Consider the following 16,005-nt stretch of genomic DNA (forward strand, 5'->3'; position numbering starts at 1 on the left):
GTGGCAGAGCATGGTGGAATGCACTTTCACACTTTCACACGTGATCACAAATTATTTGCATAGTCACATGAGGGTGGCATGGGTATATGATGGTGGGTAATGTTGCTACCTCACACCTCCGTGGTCCCTGGATTGATTCTGAGCAGTATGTACAGTATGTATGTATAGTTTTGCACATTCATCCACATCGGTTTCCACTGGTTTCCTCCCACCTCCCAAAACCATGCATGTAGGTGGACTAGCTACTTTAAATTGCCCCTAGGTGTGTGTGTGTGTGTGTGTGTGTGTGTGTTTATTTATGTGTAGGTGCCCTGTGATGGACTGTGATCATAACCAAGGTGGACTCCCATTTTCCTCACTGTGTTCCTGGGATAGACTCCAGATCAGTCACGACCTGATCAGGATAAAGTGCTTATGAATGAATGAATGAATGATCACGTGAAAACACACGTGAAATGCACGTGATTTTTTTCCATAACGGTAAGAAATAATTACTACATCCTTTTTTAGTTAAATGCATTGCTTCTCTGCTGTTCAGCACGTGGAGGTATAAGTGGAGAAAGTTCCTGTTCTGTCACATTATATTACACGTTGGAATGCATCGTGAACGCACTGCGCATGCGCGCGGTTCCTGCCAGCGATAAGGTCTCTATAGATACAGCGTGTTCCGACTCGCGTGAGTAGGTTCCGCTCCGCCCCAAGCAAACACTCGCCACCTAAACCAGGAAGCAAAAATACACACAAACACGGAGTAAAGAACGAGCAAAAATAACGCAGAAAGAGGATTTGTTTTCAGGGCGTTGCTGCACAGAAGCGAATATAAACCAACCGTGGATGTGTTTATTCAGCTAAACGCGCGTGGGTATGTACCGTGGTGCTTTTATTTACTATACAATCCAGCGCGAGCCTTAAAAAACAGAAACAAAAATAGGTACAGGATGTGACACTGCACTCATTAACATAACCGAGACACCGATAATCGCGGTGTGTTTCATGTCTACATTTTTAATATCTAGAGACACACGTGACTGTCAATATCTTGTATGCATTGTTTGTTTGTTTGTTTGTTTGTTTGTTAATTATTGGGGGGGGGTTTACTCTGTGAAGCATGCATGCATAAGTCTACAATGTTGAATCAACGCATGTTGACTTAACACCTACATCAAGTTATTTTGGCCTAAAGGAAAAATCCACACTGAATAACTTGCATGGTAGTCTTTATAAATAACATGCAGCGTCCAAGATTTATTTTGCAATAAATTCCTAAACTGCTTTCATCACTAAATTCGACTAACTTCACTTTGGTGAACAGTTTGCCACAGTTACCCACAATGCCATTCAAGTTGTGGGAGTGGGATTTGGCTCTCGCCTTCATCTCTACGTAAAGAGAGCGCTGCAGCAGAGCTTTAGTCTTTTAGTCTGTCCAGCTCTCTCACCTTCTTTTCTGTACACTCTGCTCAAACGGACCAGCTTCCAAAGCTTCAGCTTTCACACTAATATCCATGTCAACACGGTCACGCTCGTCATCTCGTAAATCGCAGACTAGCCGAGAGACAGCAAGTTTTTGCTGCAAATTAAAAAGCAACTGTATCATAGAGCTGCATTGCGCACCAGGACTTCGAGTTCGACTTTCTACGCTGGATCGCTATGACGATGAAGGAAAAAAGACGCTCCTAGTTTTTTTTGGTTGTTGTTGTTGTTTTTCACGAGCTAACCGCGAAACCTGATCATTATCTCTTATGATTGAGATTGAAATGAATTTTTCCTATTAAACTGCTCCAGCATTGTCTACAGGTGCTGTCAAAGCAGCTCATGAGAGTAATGAAAATACATCAACCAACAATTTAGGACTTAAGAACTTGACAAAATATCTCATGTATAAACATACTGAATGTGTTTCACACAGGCAATTTTCCTTTAACATTTCATTATATTGATGTAATAACTTATTTCAAGATATTATCTTGTTATTACAACACAATGTTATTTTAACTTAATATCTCGCAATTTCGACTTAATAAGTTGTGATTTTCAGTTAATATTTATCACCTCACCATCTGTCAGTAAAGCCAATTTATTAAACATTACCTTAGTACTAGGTATTTCAGTTAAAAGCATTCAGGTCTGGTCAAAGTTTTTTAGTCTTAACACTTAAGTCGACGAAATTCCGTAACGGTCAGAGCGGCCATTTTTGAATTTGACCCCAAATCTGAATTTGAGCCGTTTTGACCGGTTTTGAATTTGACGTGACAATTTAAGATCTGCTGTGCAGGGTGAACACATTTACTGTTGCCCTGACACCTACAGTGTTGTCTTAATCATGTACAGTGCAGACACCTGGAGTGTTTACATAAGGTGTTTCAGTGTTTAAAGTGCGTATAAGGTGATAATTGTATTTATTATCTGTGTTTTGTGCTACGGTTAATCAGTCTGTAGTGTGTAATATATTAGAAAAATGTACAAAAGGTGTGTCTCGATCAGCTCCCTCGCTCCCTAGGTGGTGAGTCAGTATACGAGTTGGGGCACTGCTAAGGACCCTGTCTCACTACACATTGGGAAACTGATGACTCAGTTTCCGGCAACTTGACTATGTGCTCGCGTTGTAAAACATCACCACTGGTATTTATCAACAACAGGCAGGAGCGATATCTTTCTGACGTTATACGTCATATAAATTTGTTAGATTAATCACACGTGTTTCTGTCATGGTACTTCAAACAGGATCGTAGGCTAGCTAGTGGATTTTTAAAAAAATCATTAAACACTTAAAAGTCGTTAGATTTGAGAACTATAACAACGATAACAGGCTATTTATCAGTCTGTACAGGATTTCGTTGAGGTTTTTTTTTTTTGTGATTGTTGCATCCAAAACGTGCTCGATTTTGCTGCGACTTTTTTTATCAAAATTTGCGATACAACTTGCAGAGTTTTTTCTGCTTTTTTTTGCGGAAAACTGCTTGAATTGGCGAAATTACAATTGCACGAAATAGTTTCGCAGTGATGTTTGTTGGTAAATGAAACCTTTTTGATGTTCGACTCACGTAAATTAAAGGGGGCTTTGGCTGAATGCGCGTTGTGATGATGTCACATGACGTTTCTTGGCCCAAATCTCCTCTGAATGTTGTTTGTTTGATTTTGCGTTCATATCTGCGATCGCAAAATCCCTGAGGAACTGACTTACACTTGTAGACCGAGTTGGCTGAGAGTTCGTCCGCCATTTTTTTTCGAGTCGAGATGCTTCGGAAAATACGACGTCATTTCAAGTAAGGGAACATAGTCATCATTGATACTCCCTCGTTTTTGCTGTGCCTTGTGGGATTTTATACGGCGCGAACATTCGAGTGCACTGTAGGATTCTGCGTTTGTGACGGCCTTTAAAATGGCCGATCACCTGATCAGTGCTCTGACTACTGAACTATAGAGCTGACTGAGACGCGACACACCCTTCGTCTTGATTTTGGCCTCCTGCTATCGTTGAAAAGTTCAATCATAATCGTTTTTGTAATGTTTGTATATCTTGGTATTGTGTATTTGAATTCCTCTTGTCGCGTGTAGTCATTGACTGACCTTTTCTGTAGAAACACAAGCTGAGGGACAGAAAATTCCCCTTGTAACCGTTCAGTATAGTTTTACTATAATATAAGAGGAAGTGTTTGATCTGTTTAGCTCTCATTAGAAAGTGTTCATGCATACTAAAGGTCAGGTGTGCGTGTGTATGGATGTTTGTGAGGTGTGCGAAGCCGGTTTTACACCTTGATTGCAACGGTGTCTAGAGATTATTACGTGTCACGTTCCACGACATGATTTCAATCAAATCTCAGCCTGAATTCTATCACAGGCTGTTTGATAACGTGTCCTCCATGTCAAGCTATACCACGACTAGCGATAGACCTGCGATTTAAAGAAAACGACCGCATTCTGCTTACGATCTCGGACAGAAAATGGGCTTTCATAAGCATAAACATTCTTCAACGTGAACTTGAGGTAATGAGGATGTTTATTTCTGTCCATCAGCATGTTTTCTTTATGTTGCGACATCACCGCTAACATATTTGTAGCTATTCCGTGAGTTTCACGTGAATTTTTTGCGCCACCCTCCCGTCTGCGGTTTTTAGATCAGATTTAAATTTTTTAAAAATGAACACCGTTTTCGTCGGCTGTCTTCAGTCACGACGGCACTAAATCAGCCGCATATCAGATTATGCGTTCGAACACCGTCGACTTCAACTCACGAACAAAAGTCTCTTACAATGTGCGTTTTTTTTAAACGATCTGCGACAGGAAAATCCGTCCAAAACTTGCACCGTATAAACCTGGGTTAAGATTATTCATTATTAATCAGGTCGTGCATCAAGTGCATCACTAAATACAGATAGTTAGTTAGGCTGATCTAGTTTAGACTTTGCCATAATATTTCCCTCTATTATAAAACATATTGATCACATATTGATTAGAGATTTAAACCTAATCATGAACATGGCCTTATTGAGTAAGTTGTATTTAGATAAATAAAGAATTATCTAATATTGACCGGCTTATACCAGGCTTTCCTGGTATAATAAAATTATTATTATTTTTGGGTTTCAAAACTTTCGTTTAAAGGTTCCAACATTTCAGAAGAATTTTTATAGAACACGAAGGAAGTAGTTTCTCTTGGTTTTGTTTCCCATTCTGCATTATTTTCACACAATTTTATTTATTTTTTTACTTTAATTGCACCTTTTAATGTAACTTCAATCCAATTAGCATCTTCTTTAATGTGGGTTTAATACTATTGGAAATTTACCATGAATGTAATCACGTTATTAGCTGTAGTACTAAGTATATAGTAGCTTTTTAAAAATATAATTCACTTAATAATAAAAACATATTAGTTGTGTTTCAGCTGTAATAGTGTTAGCAAATTGGTTTAGATGTAGAATACTGAGGTTAAGGATACTGTTGTAGTGGGATTTAGTTACAGCGAAACAGATCAGTAAACAACCATAACGCTGTATGTGTGTGTGTGTATGTGTGTGTGTATGTGTGTGTGTATGTGTGTGTGTGTGTGTGTATGTGTGTGTGTATGTGTGTGTGTGTGTATGTGTGTGTGTATGTGTGTGTGTATGTGTGTGTGTATGTGTGTGTGTATGTGTGTGTGTATGTGTGTGTGTATGTGTGTGTGTGTGTGTGTGTGTGTGTGTGTGTGTGTGTGTGTATGTGTGTGTGCACACAAAGTTCTTACTTCCGTCTCATGCGTTTCCTGTTTGTACGACTCACGAAAGTTTCACCTTTACCTTATACACACGCACACAGAGAGAGAGAGAGAAAGAAAGAGAGGGAGAAAGAAAGAGAGGGAGAGAGAGGGGGAAAACAAATGGGTTGGAGTGAGTTACTGCCAGATTCTACACACACTGAAGAACATACACTATTTCCTGCTGTGTGTGTGTGTGTGTGTGTGTGTGTGTTATATAATCCTATATAGTGTCCTCATGCCAGCTTTTGCAGTAAATGAATCATTGTTTCTCTCTCTTTCACCACACACACACACACACACACACACACACACACACACACACACACAAAAGCACACACACACACACTCCGCACTCCATGTAAGCCACTCAGCTCACACTCACCTGTGAGAGAATGTGTCTGTGTGTGTGCCGGTGTGTGCGTCCTCCTTCTGGAATATGGCATGTCCTTTTCTCTGTGTGAGAGATCAGCAGTATGTGCTTTTATATATTTTAGATGTGTTGTGTGCAGTGTAGCATTTCTAAACCTTAAAAAAGTAATAAAGTTTTCAAACACATTTAAAAATTATTTACAATAAAATCAGAACGGTCAAGTTAATTAAAATACGCTGCATTACATTGCCATGCCTCCTACTGGACTGTCTGTATTGAAATGGAAAGATTGTGTTGTTTTAGCCAATCAAAACTGCTCATTAGCATGACCTCAGGATAGGGTGGGGCAAAGCGATGAACCGTCATCTAAACTAACTTCTCATTTCCATTGCATTATGATGCTAAAAACATCCAGTAGTGTCTGAATCCATCATTCAGTTTTTGTGAATTAAACTGAAAGTTCGCGTGCATTTAAATATGCATTTCTCTGCGTGCACAGCAATGCCGGGGTGTGTTTGTGTGTGTGTGTTTGTATGTGTGTGTGTGCACGTTTGTGTTAGTATATTAGCCTGATTCTTGTTTTAATACATTTTAACACATTAGCGTTAATCAACTTTAACACTATTAGCATACTGTGTTTAATGTAGCGGTAACTCTGTTAGCATATTAGCTTTAATTAGCTTTGACGCAAAAAAGCGGCTTTAATTAGCTGCAATTATCTTTACTTTATAATTAATAAATAAGAATGTAGCCAACAAAATGGACTGATTGTGATGTTGATCACTTGTGATGTTGATTGTGAGCTTGCGAAATACAGAGTTCGTTATTGAATGAATTTAGTTCCCTATATTTTAATTTGTGTATTAGCATTGTACAGCGTGTGTATGTGTTTGTATGTATGTTTTTATGTTTGTGAAGGAGGCGAACATAAACTCGTAAAGGATGTAAACCACAGACTACTTTTTGGCATACTTTTTAGCTTTCTCTAGAACAAAGCAAAAAGAAGTGAATGTAGGGTATGTGCAGCTGCAGCTGCTTTGAGGTTTTCTCTCCTTTTAAGTATTCTTACATATTTCAGACTTGACTTTTCTCTTCCTGAAATTTCTGTGCTCAGTTGAAATGTGTTTTTGATCAATTTGAACATGGTATTTCCGTTCCCATAGCACAAATGTTGTTTATTTGTATTGAAAAGCAATTCATATTCCCTTACAGTATGTTGAGTCTCAAGAGCCCTGAAGGTTGCCTTTTCCCATCTCTGGAAAGTAGGCTACTTCATGAACCAGCATTACTGTAAACAGAAACATATGTAAAAGGCTTATATTAAACAAAACATACAAACTAGTATCAAAATACGAATAGTAAAATAGTAACACACATAAATTAGCATTATATTAAACTAAATCCAAACAAACTAGCATTATATTATGGTAAAAACACAGGGATTAGCATTACAATAAGGTAACAACAGAGGGACTGGTATTGCAGTAGTGTAAATACACAGGGACTAACATTATAGTAATGGAAAACACAGAGATTAGCGCTGTATTAATATAAAGATACAAAGATTAGCGCTGTATTAATGTAAAGACACAGAGATTAGCACTGTATTAATGTCAAAACCACTGTACACCACACTAAGCTGCATGAGTCACTTTTATATTATTGAACTCGTTTTGCTGCTACGCTACAATAGTTTATAGTTTACAGACTGTGTTCTGTGTATTCATTGTCCTGTTCTGTGTATTTAATGTCTTGCACTTGTCTCACACTGTTGTGTATTTACACTTTATGTAGTCCTGCATACTGTTCTGTGTTGCACCATGGTCCTGAAGAAACATTACGTTCCAGTGTATACAAGCGATATAGAGGAATGATGATAAAACTCACTTGACTTGACTTGAAAACACAAGGATTAGCATTGTAGTAATATAAAAACACAGGGACTAGCATTGTAGTAATGTAAAAACACAAGGACTAGCATTGTAGTAATGTAAAAACACCGAGACTAGCGTTGTAGTAATGTAAAAACATCGAGACTAGCGTTGTAGTAATGTAAAAACACAGAGACTAGCGTTGTAGTAATGTAAAAACACCGAGACTAGCTTTGTAGTAATGTAAAAACACAGAGACTAGCATTGTACAATTTGCTGTAAATAAACTGTCCATTTTAAACTTAATTAACTGGTGAGGCAAATTTTTCTTGATGCAGTGTTGACTACTGAGCTAAATAAGCAGAATTATTAGTCTCTGATGGCTCACTGTCAGTGTGCTGTCTGTTCTGTGTATGACTAATTTTGTGTGGGAGAGGGGGAGGGGGAGAGAGCAAGAGCGAGAGAGAGACACGCTAGCTCAGGTGCTTCTCTAAAATGTAATAAATTTTGGAGCCAGTGGATTAAGAGCCACTTCATCTTTATAAACAGAGCTAGTATTTTCATTGTAAGTGAATGAATTCAATCTGTATAATCATTGCATATCTATTATTTCATAGCGGTTACTTTTATTGAAGAACACAGTATTAGTAGAAGAGCAATGGATTATTTCTTTCATTGCTCCAGGGAGTTTTGCTGTGCTGTGAGCCGCATGGGTTTTCTTTCACTGTTACGCAATTCTCTTCGCAAGTCCCCGCACGATTCAGAAGGTTGTTACACAGTGTTGTGGTGTGTGTGTGTGTGTGTGTGTGTGTGTACGTGCTGCTACTACGTTTGTTTTTACAAAATCCCCAAGGGTCGGCAATCGGGTTTGGCCAACAGATTACAGCATTCAAATGGTAATTTGTATTTTGACACAAAGTCAGTTTTAATTACCTAGTCATTTCAAACACACCATTAAATTAAACCCTGGACTAGCTTTATATAATAATATAAAAACACAAAGTCGTAGAGTCAGAAACCACATGAGCAAGTCTACATACTGATTGCTGAACAAGTTCCCAGATCTGTTTGAGGCGAATGTTGATTTGAGCATTGCAGTTTACACAATTTACATAATTTACATAATTTAATTCGTTGGTTAAAATTGTTTTGTTTTTGTCTTCTTTTTGTTTCACTTACAAACCCCAAACCCCAATATCTCCTACAGTTCTCCTTTCTTCAGACTTTTCTCTCCTCATCCCACCGATTAATATGATTATTCCATGTATGAGCTGAGAGCAGCCATGTTTAAACTTGTCTCATTGGCCCGCTTATAAACAATGACTCACGCTGGGATGTTCCCAGTTTTTCACATGTAGAGATGTGGAATGTGTAAAATAGTGTTTGATCTGTGAGTTTTAGAGCTTGTAAGGAATCAGGGTTTGTCCTCGTTAAAGATAAGGCCACACACCTTAGACAGCTATCTAGCTCAGCACTAATTTGAACGGGATACTGAAAAAACCCTTTCACACAAAGTATTTTGTAACTTTTTCTATAAATTACTTTATATTAAAATGTAACTGAAGTTAGCAGCCGTCGAGTGAAAGTAGAAACCAGTACAAAGATGACTGCTGAGACTCAACCATGTTAATCCAGATAAATTTGAAAATGCTTTTTTTTCTCTCGAAGTTTTTTGTTTTCCGTCTACACCAAGACGGTGTAAAACAGAACTTTCCGAAAACGCTCTCCCATATAGATCGAATTGAAAACGCCGTTTTTGCGTTGCAGAGTTGACTGAGAAAACGGAGAGATTCAAAAACAATGACGTATTTTTAGTCATGTGACTCATTCAACTCAAAACAAACAAGCTCTTGGATGATGTTGTCCTGCAGATGTTGTTGTGCCTGCTAGCCAGTTTGATAGCGTTAAAAGGTCAGTGTCACTTTGTACAACCTTTAAGTAAACAGCTGAAGGAAATTACGCAGGCCAAAGCTTCTTACGTTTTTATGCATGCGCAGTGTTGGAACATAAGCGGTTTCAGACGTTTCAGTGTGGACGAGCAGTTTTTGGAAAGCGTTTGAAAACGCCAGCGGTAGGCGGAGAGCGTTTTAAAACGAAAATGCAGTTTTCGGATCTATCCGGAATTAACGTGGACGCAGCCTGAGAAATACTGTACCTGTAATGTGTAAACTGGGTAAAGTTGACCGACAGAAATGCCCGAGACATGTGCTACATCTTTGACCGTTAGCATTGTTGGATTAAGAATTAGGGAAAAAAAAAAATCAGGATAAAGGTCTAAAAATATTTTTCTAAAAACAATTTAGCAGCTCACGAGCATGGGCACTATGCATACAAGGGTTAAAGGATGACATTAGGTGTATCTGAGACAAACCACAAATTCACACCAGACATGTCACGTCAAGCATCTGATCAAGATGCGAGTCAGTCCACACCGGATGTGTCTGGAGCAACAGCCTGCTTTGATTTTAGTCTGTTTTGACACCCTCCATCATTCAATCATCAGTTATGACGATATTGTCTATTTTGAGAGAGATAGTAGATATTTAATGTTTAGGAGTTTAGTTTAGCTTGTATCACTGCCTCCGAGAGCTTCAGTTCCCAGCATCCCCTGCCGACAACCGTGACTCCCGTGTACTGATTGCACACGCCTGTGGCTCATTACTTCCTTAGTTTCCTGTATAAATATCCCTCCGTATGTAACTCGCATTACCGTACAGGATATACACTAATTAATAAGAACATGGTAAGGAAATCTACTCCATACTTCATCATAGTAGGTGCATAGGTACTTAAGTTATTGCTAAATGGTCACGAAGAGGATGCTAATACAATGGACCGGATGTAACGCGCCCAAAAACCAAAAGAAGCTGGAAGAAGTAGTTACATTGCTAGTCTTGTTTACTCTCGAGCCTACGTTACTAAAGCGTAGCAATCTGCCAGCTGTAATTACAAAACCCCTCACATAAAAATATATTTATTTCATTGTATATTCAATAGTTTGACAAGTTTGGGCTAGGTGTCCTCTTGAGTGTATGTGGCATTGTGTGTCTTGCATTAAATCGAAATTGAAACTGATGTGAAAGGAGACAGTGTGAAAGTGTATATTTGTCTTTATCCCCCCCCCCAGCACTGAATTAAAGGGCCGGTACACCGTTAAAAGAGTTCAATGAAGATGAGTTTACAAAAAGTATATATTGCACAAAAGAATATATTTGTATAGTACAATATTTCATATCCAGTTAATGTTAATATATATATATAAAAAAAAAGGTTATATTATATATTACCAGTTTGATGTTCAGTGATGAAGTAGAAATGATTTTGTTTGTGGTGAGTGAATGTGAGACTAACAGGAGGTTTTTTAGAATTCAGTCGATGTTAATATGAAATAATAACATTCAATAAGTTCAGAAAGCTTACTTTAATCTTCAGAATTTAGTTCATGTGTTTTTTGTTTATGAGACCAGTTACTGTGAAACAGCTTGTTGAAATGGAGAGAATAAAGTTTTTATTTGCATTTCTTTCAGAATTGTGGAATTAATTATTATTAATTTATTAGTATCGGCCGATATCACTCTGAAAAATCGTTTATCGATAGAGGAATTCATCAGTGCATCTCTAAGAATTAGTCTTCCTGCGATAATAACGATCAAGCCTAGTCGATGACGTATATCTGTGTGCGACCCGTTCGCAGCTCACATGCAGGGTGAAAACAAGTACAGACGTGAAGCTGAGGAGGAGTTTATCGCTAAACGAGGAGCTACGTCTACAATCTGGAACTGGTTTGGTTACAGAAAATCAGTTTTACTTTTTTAGATCAATGTTTGTGTTTCTGAGGCTGTCAAGATCACAGCAATCACTCGTAGCTAAAAACAGTTACGGTGAACGGTACTATATTTTGTATCGTCACTGATATCGTTATGGCAGTAAACACCAGAAAATATCGTGATATAGTTTTAAGTCCATATCGGCCATTCTTAGTGTTGAAACACTTTGCTTATGCAGCTACTGCTTGTCCAATCGTGACATCTTTCCAGGTTGTGATTTTGAAAAGTGCACCGTGTATAGAAAGCGTGCTTTTGTGATTTCGATTCGGATTCTTTTTTTTCTTTTTCTTTTTTTTAAAATTTGTGCGTCACTGATGCACAAGTGAAAAACAAAGACAGCATGCCGCATGAGCTTTCGGTGTGTGGGTTGAAACGCTTGTTAAATTAAAATGGAATTTTAATGGCATTGAGGTCTGGATGTGACCCCCTTCAGCTGCGTTATCCTCTGACTGCATCAAGCTTTCAGTCCCAGACCTTGCAGTACATGTCTGATTGCAAGTTTGAAAAGTTTAGCATACCTAAAGTTTAGCAAAGGATATTTTTATACCCAGACGAAATGCTTGCAGCTCTACTGTTCAATTAAACACTCGTACCCTCCTGTATTAATCTAATTAAGTTCATAGAGTTGTAGACAGTTAAGGTTTTTCATAACAGACCCTTGAATAATAATAATACAAAAGTTATATTTGGATGCGCATGAGTTGCTCCAAGGGTTGTTGGCGTCATTTACTGTTCAACTATTTCTGTCAACGTTGCCAATATTTTCTCGTTTTCTTTCCACCCCTGAGAAAATTTGTGCTCAAGATACTTACAGTTCTGGCAGATGCTCCGTCTTGTATTAGAAAGAACTTTTTTTTTTTTTTTTTTTTTTTTTTGGAGCTGGAAGATTTTGACGTTCTTCTAAACAGGAGGAAAGTTCAGAAGCAGGGTACTAAGAGAGGAATCTGTTCGAATATGGCAGTGGTAAACAGAAAGATGGAAGCTTAGGGAGAATGGAAGTAGGGATGTCACAAGAACCGATATTTTGGTACCAAGTCAGTACCAACATTCTTAAAACGTGACAGTACTTGTTTTTCAGCAGTAGCGTAGGTACCGTTGGTAATGAAGTTACTGGGGTTGCAATTCTTCTGGAACTGAAGGGGGCAAGGGTTTTAGTCAGTCCACAAGTGGTGAAGAAGAAGAAGAACGCCTACAAGCACACGGGAAAAACTACAGAAGACGGCAACAAGTTTAGCTCCGCCCCGACTCGTTGAGAGGAAAAGAGAGGAAAGTTGCACACCGGCAACCGATACTATCGTTCATTTCAAACAAAGCGAGGAAACACCTGGAATTTGGCGAAGCACCTGAAAGACGGTCCTATATTATGTCCGTTTGAGTCAGCTGGCATTGTGGCTGTGAATCCAGCTAACGTTATGCTCTATGTGATGTTAGCGATAGCCTGCTATTTGTTAACGACGCTAACGCATTGCAATGTTATAAACTACCTCCGAATGGGCCACCATGCATCGCCATTCAGCCCGTGTCCTGTCAGCTTAATGTAGCCTAATGTCACTAATAATTATTCACATGTTCATGTTTTTAATAAATCTTTCTGGCCTGCCACCATATCAGTGAATTTAAACTAATGCTTGTATTCAGAGTATAACGCAGGGGTTTTTAAAAACTTTCCAACACTGCAGTGTACCGCAAGCACCGCAGGTGCTTCTAAAGATGAATCCGAGATTCTGTAGCATCAAACAAAACAATACTCCAGTGAAGACGAGCCGGTCCATAGTGGTCAGGCTTCACTATGAAGAACGTCAACACTGAAGGGTGCGTAAAAAAGGCCTGCAGTATCTTAAAGATCGCCTCTCAACCTTCCCATGAATTATATATGAAACTCCCGTCTGCAAGAAGTTCTCCAGATTCATGAGCAGCTCTTTCTCACTACTCCTTTACACAGGAATCATTTTTTCTACTTCACTCGATCTAAGTAACTTTATTAAAATAACGTCTGCACCTTGATAATAGGGAAAGAATGCATTTATGACTTTACGGTAAGAAAAATGGCAACCGCTCTATCCAGCTGTAGCTTCTTTAGGAACTATTTTTGTTGACCAAATAAAATATTTAGCCATATTGTGTCTGAAACGTCAGTTATGCAATAATAATTTATTCTTCATAGAACTGTCATAGAAAACCATGATCACACTTGCAATCGTGCTGGTTTTTAAAAAAAAATTTTATTGCGAGTGTGATACCGCATAATAGTGTAGAATGGTGTAAAATCCATGCTGGATGCATTCTCGCCGTCTGGGATTTTGCGATCGCAGAAATGAACGCAAATATTAAGCAAACGCCACAATATTCGGAGGAGCTCGCAATTTTTCACAATTACCGCAGATTTTCCACAGATTTGGGCCGAGACGCATCATGTACCGTCATCGCAACGCGCATTCAGCCAAAGCCGTGCGTCGAACGTGAGTACAGCTAAAAGGTCTCGTTTTCCAATAAACATCACTGTGAAATTCCGCATAGTTTTCCGGGTAAAAAAGCAGAAAAAAACTCGCAAATTGTTAAAAAAGCCGCAGCAAAATAAAGAATTTTTAGCCACAACAATCGCAAAACTCTTTGAACTCCTGTGTGGACTGTGCATGCACTTCTTGCACTGCTGCTGTTTTATCTCCTTGTTTTGCTGCAGTTTGTGGTTAAATGGCGCACTGGGATTCCATCCAGTTATGTGATTAACCTGGTTAGAAAAACAAATTGACGATACACACCTGTAGTGCATTCATTTACAGTCGTCTAGATGTGAAGGTTTTATCATGCAGGAGACGCGCAGATATTTTATTACACCTCGTGACATTGACACAATCGAACGAGTAATGTTGGATCAGAGTTAAGTGATAAGTGAGGAAACAATAACAGATGTCGTTGGCACACTCCGATTAGTGGACCTGTGTGTGTGTGTGTGTGTGTGTATGTCTCACTCAGTCTCACTGTGTGTATGTCTCACTCAGCTACCTGTGAAATGATGTGAAACCATGTTTATGTCGCTCATTTCTGCGAGGTGTGAAATTCTTGCACATGATTTTTTTGAACATGTTCAAGAGGGATCTAGGAAAAATATTATAGTTTATATTTATATTTATATTGGAGCGTAAAAATATTTTAGTCAAAAACAGCCACATGCATCAGTTCAAGTTTAGAGGTATGCATTTCTGGGCAGCAAGATTAGGGCTGTCTCATTCAGAAGGTCGTTTAACAAGGCTGGGAAATTATGATATGAGAATGTAAAATTAGAACATGCCCACACACACACACACACACACACACACACACACACACACTGGTGTATTACTATCTTTGTGAGGCATTTCCATTGGCTTATAGCTGTCTTTTTCTTTTATGAAAAAGTGTTAAAATAATTTTACAAATGAAAGTCTGTCTGGCTATTTATCTATCCATCTATCTATCTATCTGTCCATCTATGTACCTGTCTACCTGTTTATCCATCTGTCTGTATGTCTGTCTGTCTATTGTTCTCTCTCTCTCGCTCTCTCTCTCTCTCTCTCTCTCTCTACCCGTTTGTCCATCTGTCTATCTGTTGGTCTCTCTCTCTCTCTCTCTCTCTCTCTCTCTACCCGTTTGTCCATCTGTCTGTCTGTTGGTCTCTCTCTCTCTATACCTGTTTGTCCATCTGTCTGTTTGTTGGTCTCTCTCTCTACCCGTTTGTCCATCTGTCTGTCTGTTGGTCTCTCTCTCTCTATACCTGTTTGTCCATCTGTTTGCCCATCTGTCTGCCTGTTGGTCTGTCTCTCTCTCTATCTTGCTATCTATCTACCTATTTGTTGGTCTGTCTGTCACTCTCTCTGTCTGTCTGTCCACTTGTCTGTTGGTCTAATCTGTCTGTCTGTCTCTGTATGTATTTCCATCTCTCTCTGTGTCTATATTTTTCTGTCTCTATCTACCTGTCTATCTATTACTGTTGTGATAAATGATGAAAATGTGTTGAGAAAAGTGTGTTTTAGTAAACTGTTTTCCTGATTTTAATGTGATGTGGCTCATTTTGTGTGTGTGTGTGTGTCTCTGCTTTGCAGTTGCTGTGTGCAATATGGGACAGCACCTAGGAAAACGTGAGCCATTGCCTGAGTCCAAGGTACAGCGCGCACACACACACACACACACACACACACACACACACACACACACACAGAGAGAGAGAGAGAGTTGACTATTCTCCTGTATATTTATATCTCGGTTGGTTTTGAATTGCACATATAATGATGCACTGTATAGGATATAGAAAACATTTTTACACTCCATCTGTAGTGCATTTACAGTCTATAAGAGATTATAACAGAGTGCGCAGCTGTATCCCAAATGACAAAAGATATAAAGTGCACTGTCTAAAGTGTAGGAGAAGGCACTTGTTGGGTTCAGAACACTTTCTAAGTGTAAAAACTGTCTTCTATCACACTTATGTAGGGCACTTACAGAGGGGGTAGAGAGCTGTATCCTGAATGGAAGTGTAGTGCACTACAGCGGGGGTGGAGAGCTGTATCCTGAATGGAAGTGTAGTGCACTACAGAGGGGGTAGAGAGCTGTATCCTGAATGGAAGTGTAGTGCACTACAGAGGCCAGATGCCATTATTTTATACCCTGTTTTGTGCACTTAAGGACCGGGGAGTTGAATTGCAAATATCATGTAGTGCACTGTCC

At 38.9% G+C, this 16,005-nt stretch overlaps 1 protein-coding gene across 1 annotated transcript in view; it reads left to right on the forward strand.

Moving 5' to 3' along the window:
- Positions 1 to 674: 674 nt before the first annotated feature.
- The window catches only part of mbpb (myelin basic protein b), a 56,618-nt gene continuing 41,287 nt past the window's right edge, over positions 675 to 16,005 (forward strand). The window contains exons 1-2 of the transcript XR_008388694.1: positions 675 to 862; positions 15,384 to 15,442. The gene's annotated coding sequence lies outside the window, so the exon portion shown is untranslated. The remainder of the gene's footprint in view (positions 863 to 15,383; positions 15,443 to 16,005) is intronic.

This window comes from Ictalurus furcatus, chromosome 20, assembly GCF_023375685.1.
Source record: "Ictalurus furcatus strain D&B chromosome 20, Billie_1.0, whole genome shotgun sequence".
In the NCBI taxonomy this organism is placed as follows: Eukaryota; Metazoa; Chordata; class Actinopteri; order Siluriformes; family Ictaluridae; genus Ictalurus; species Ictalurus furcatus.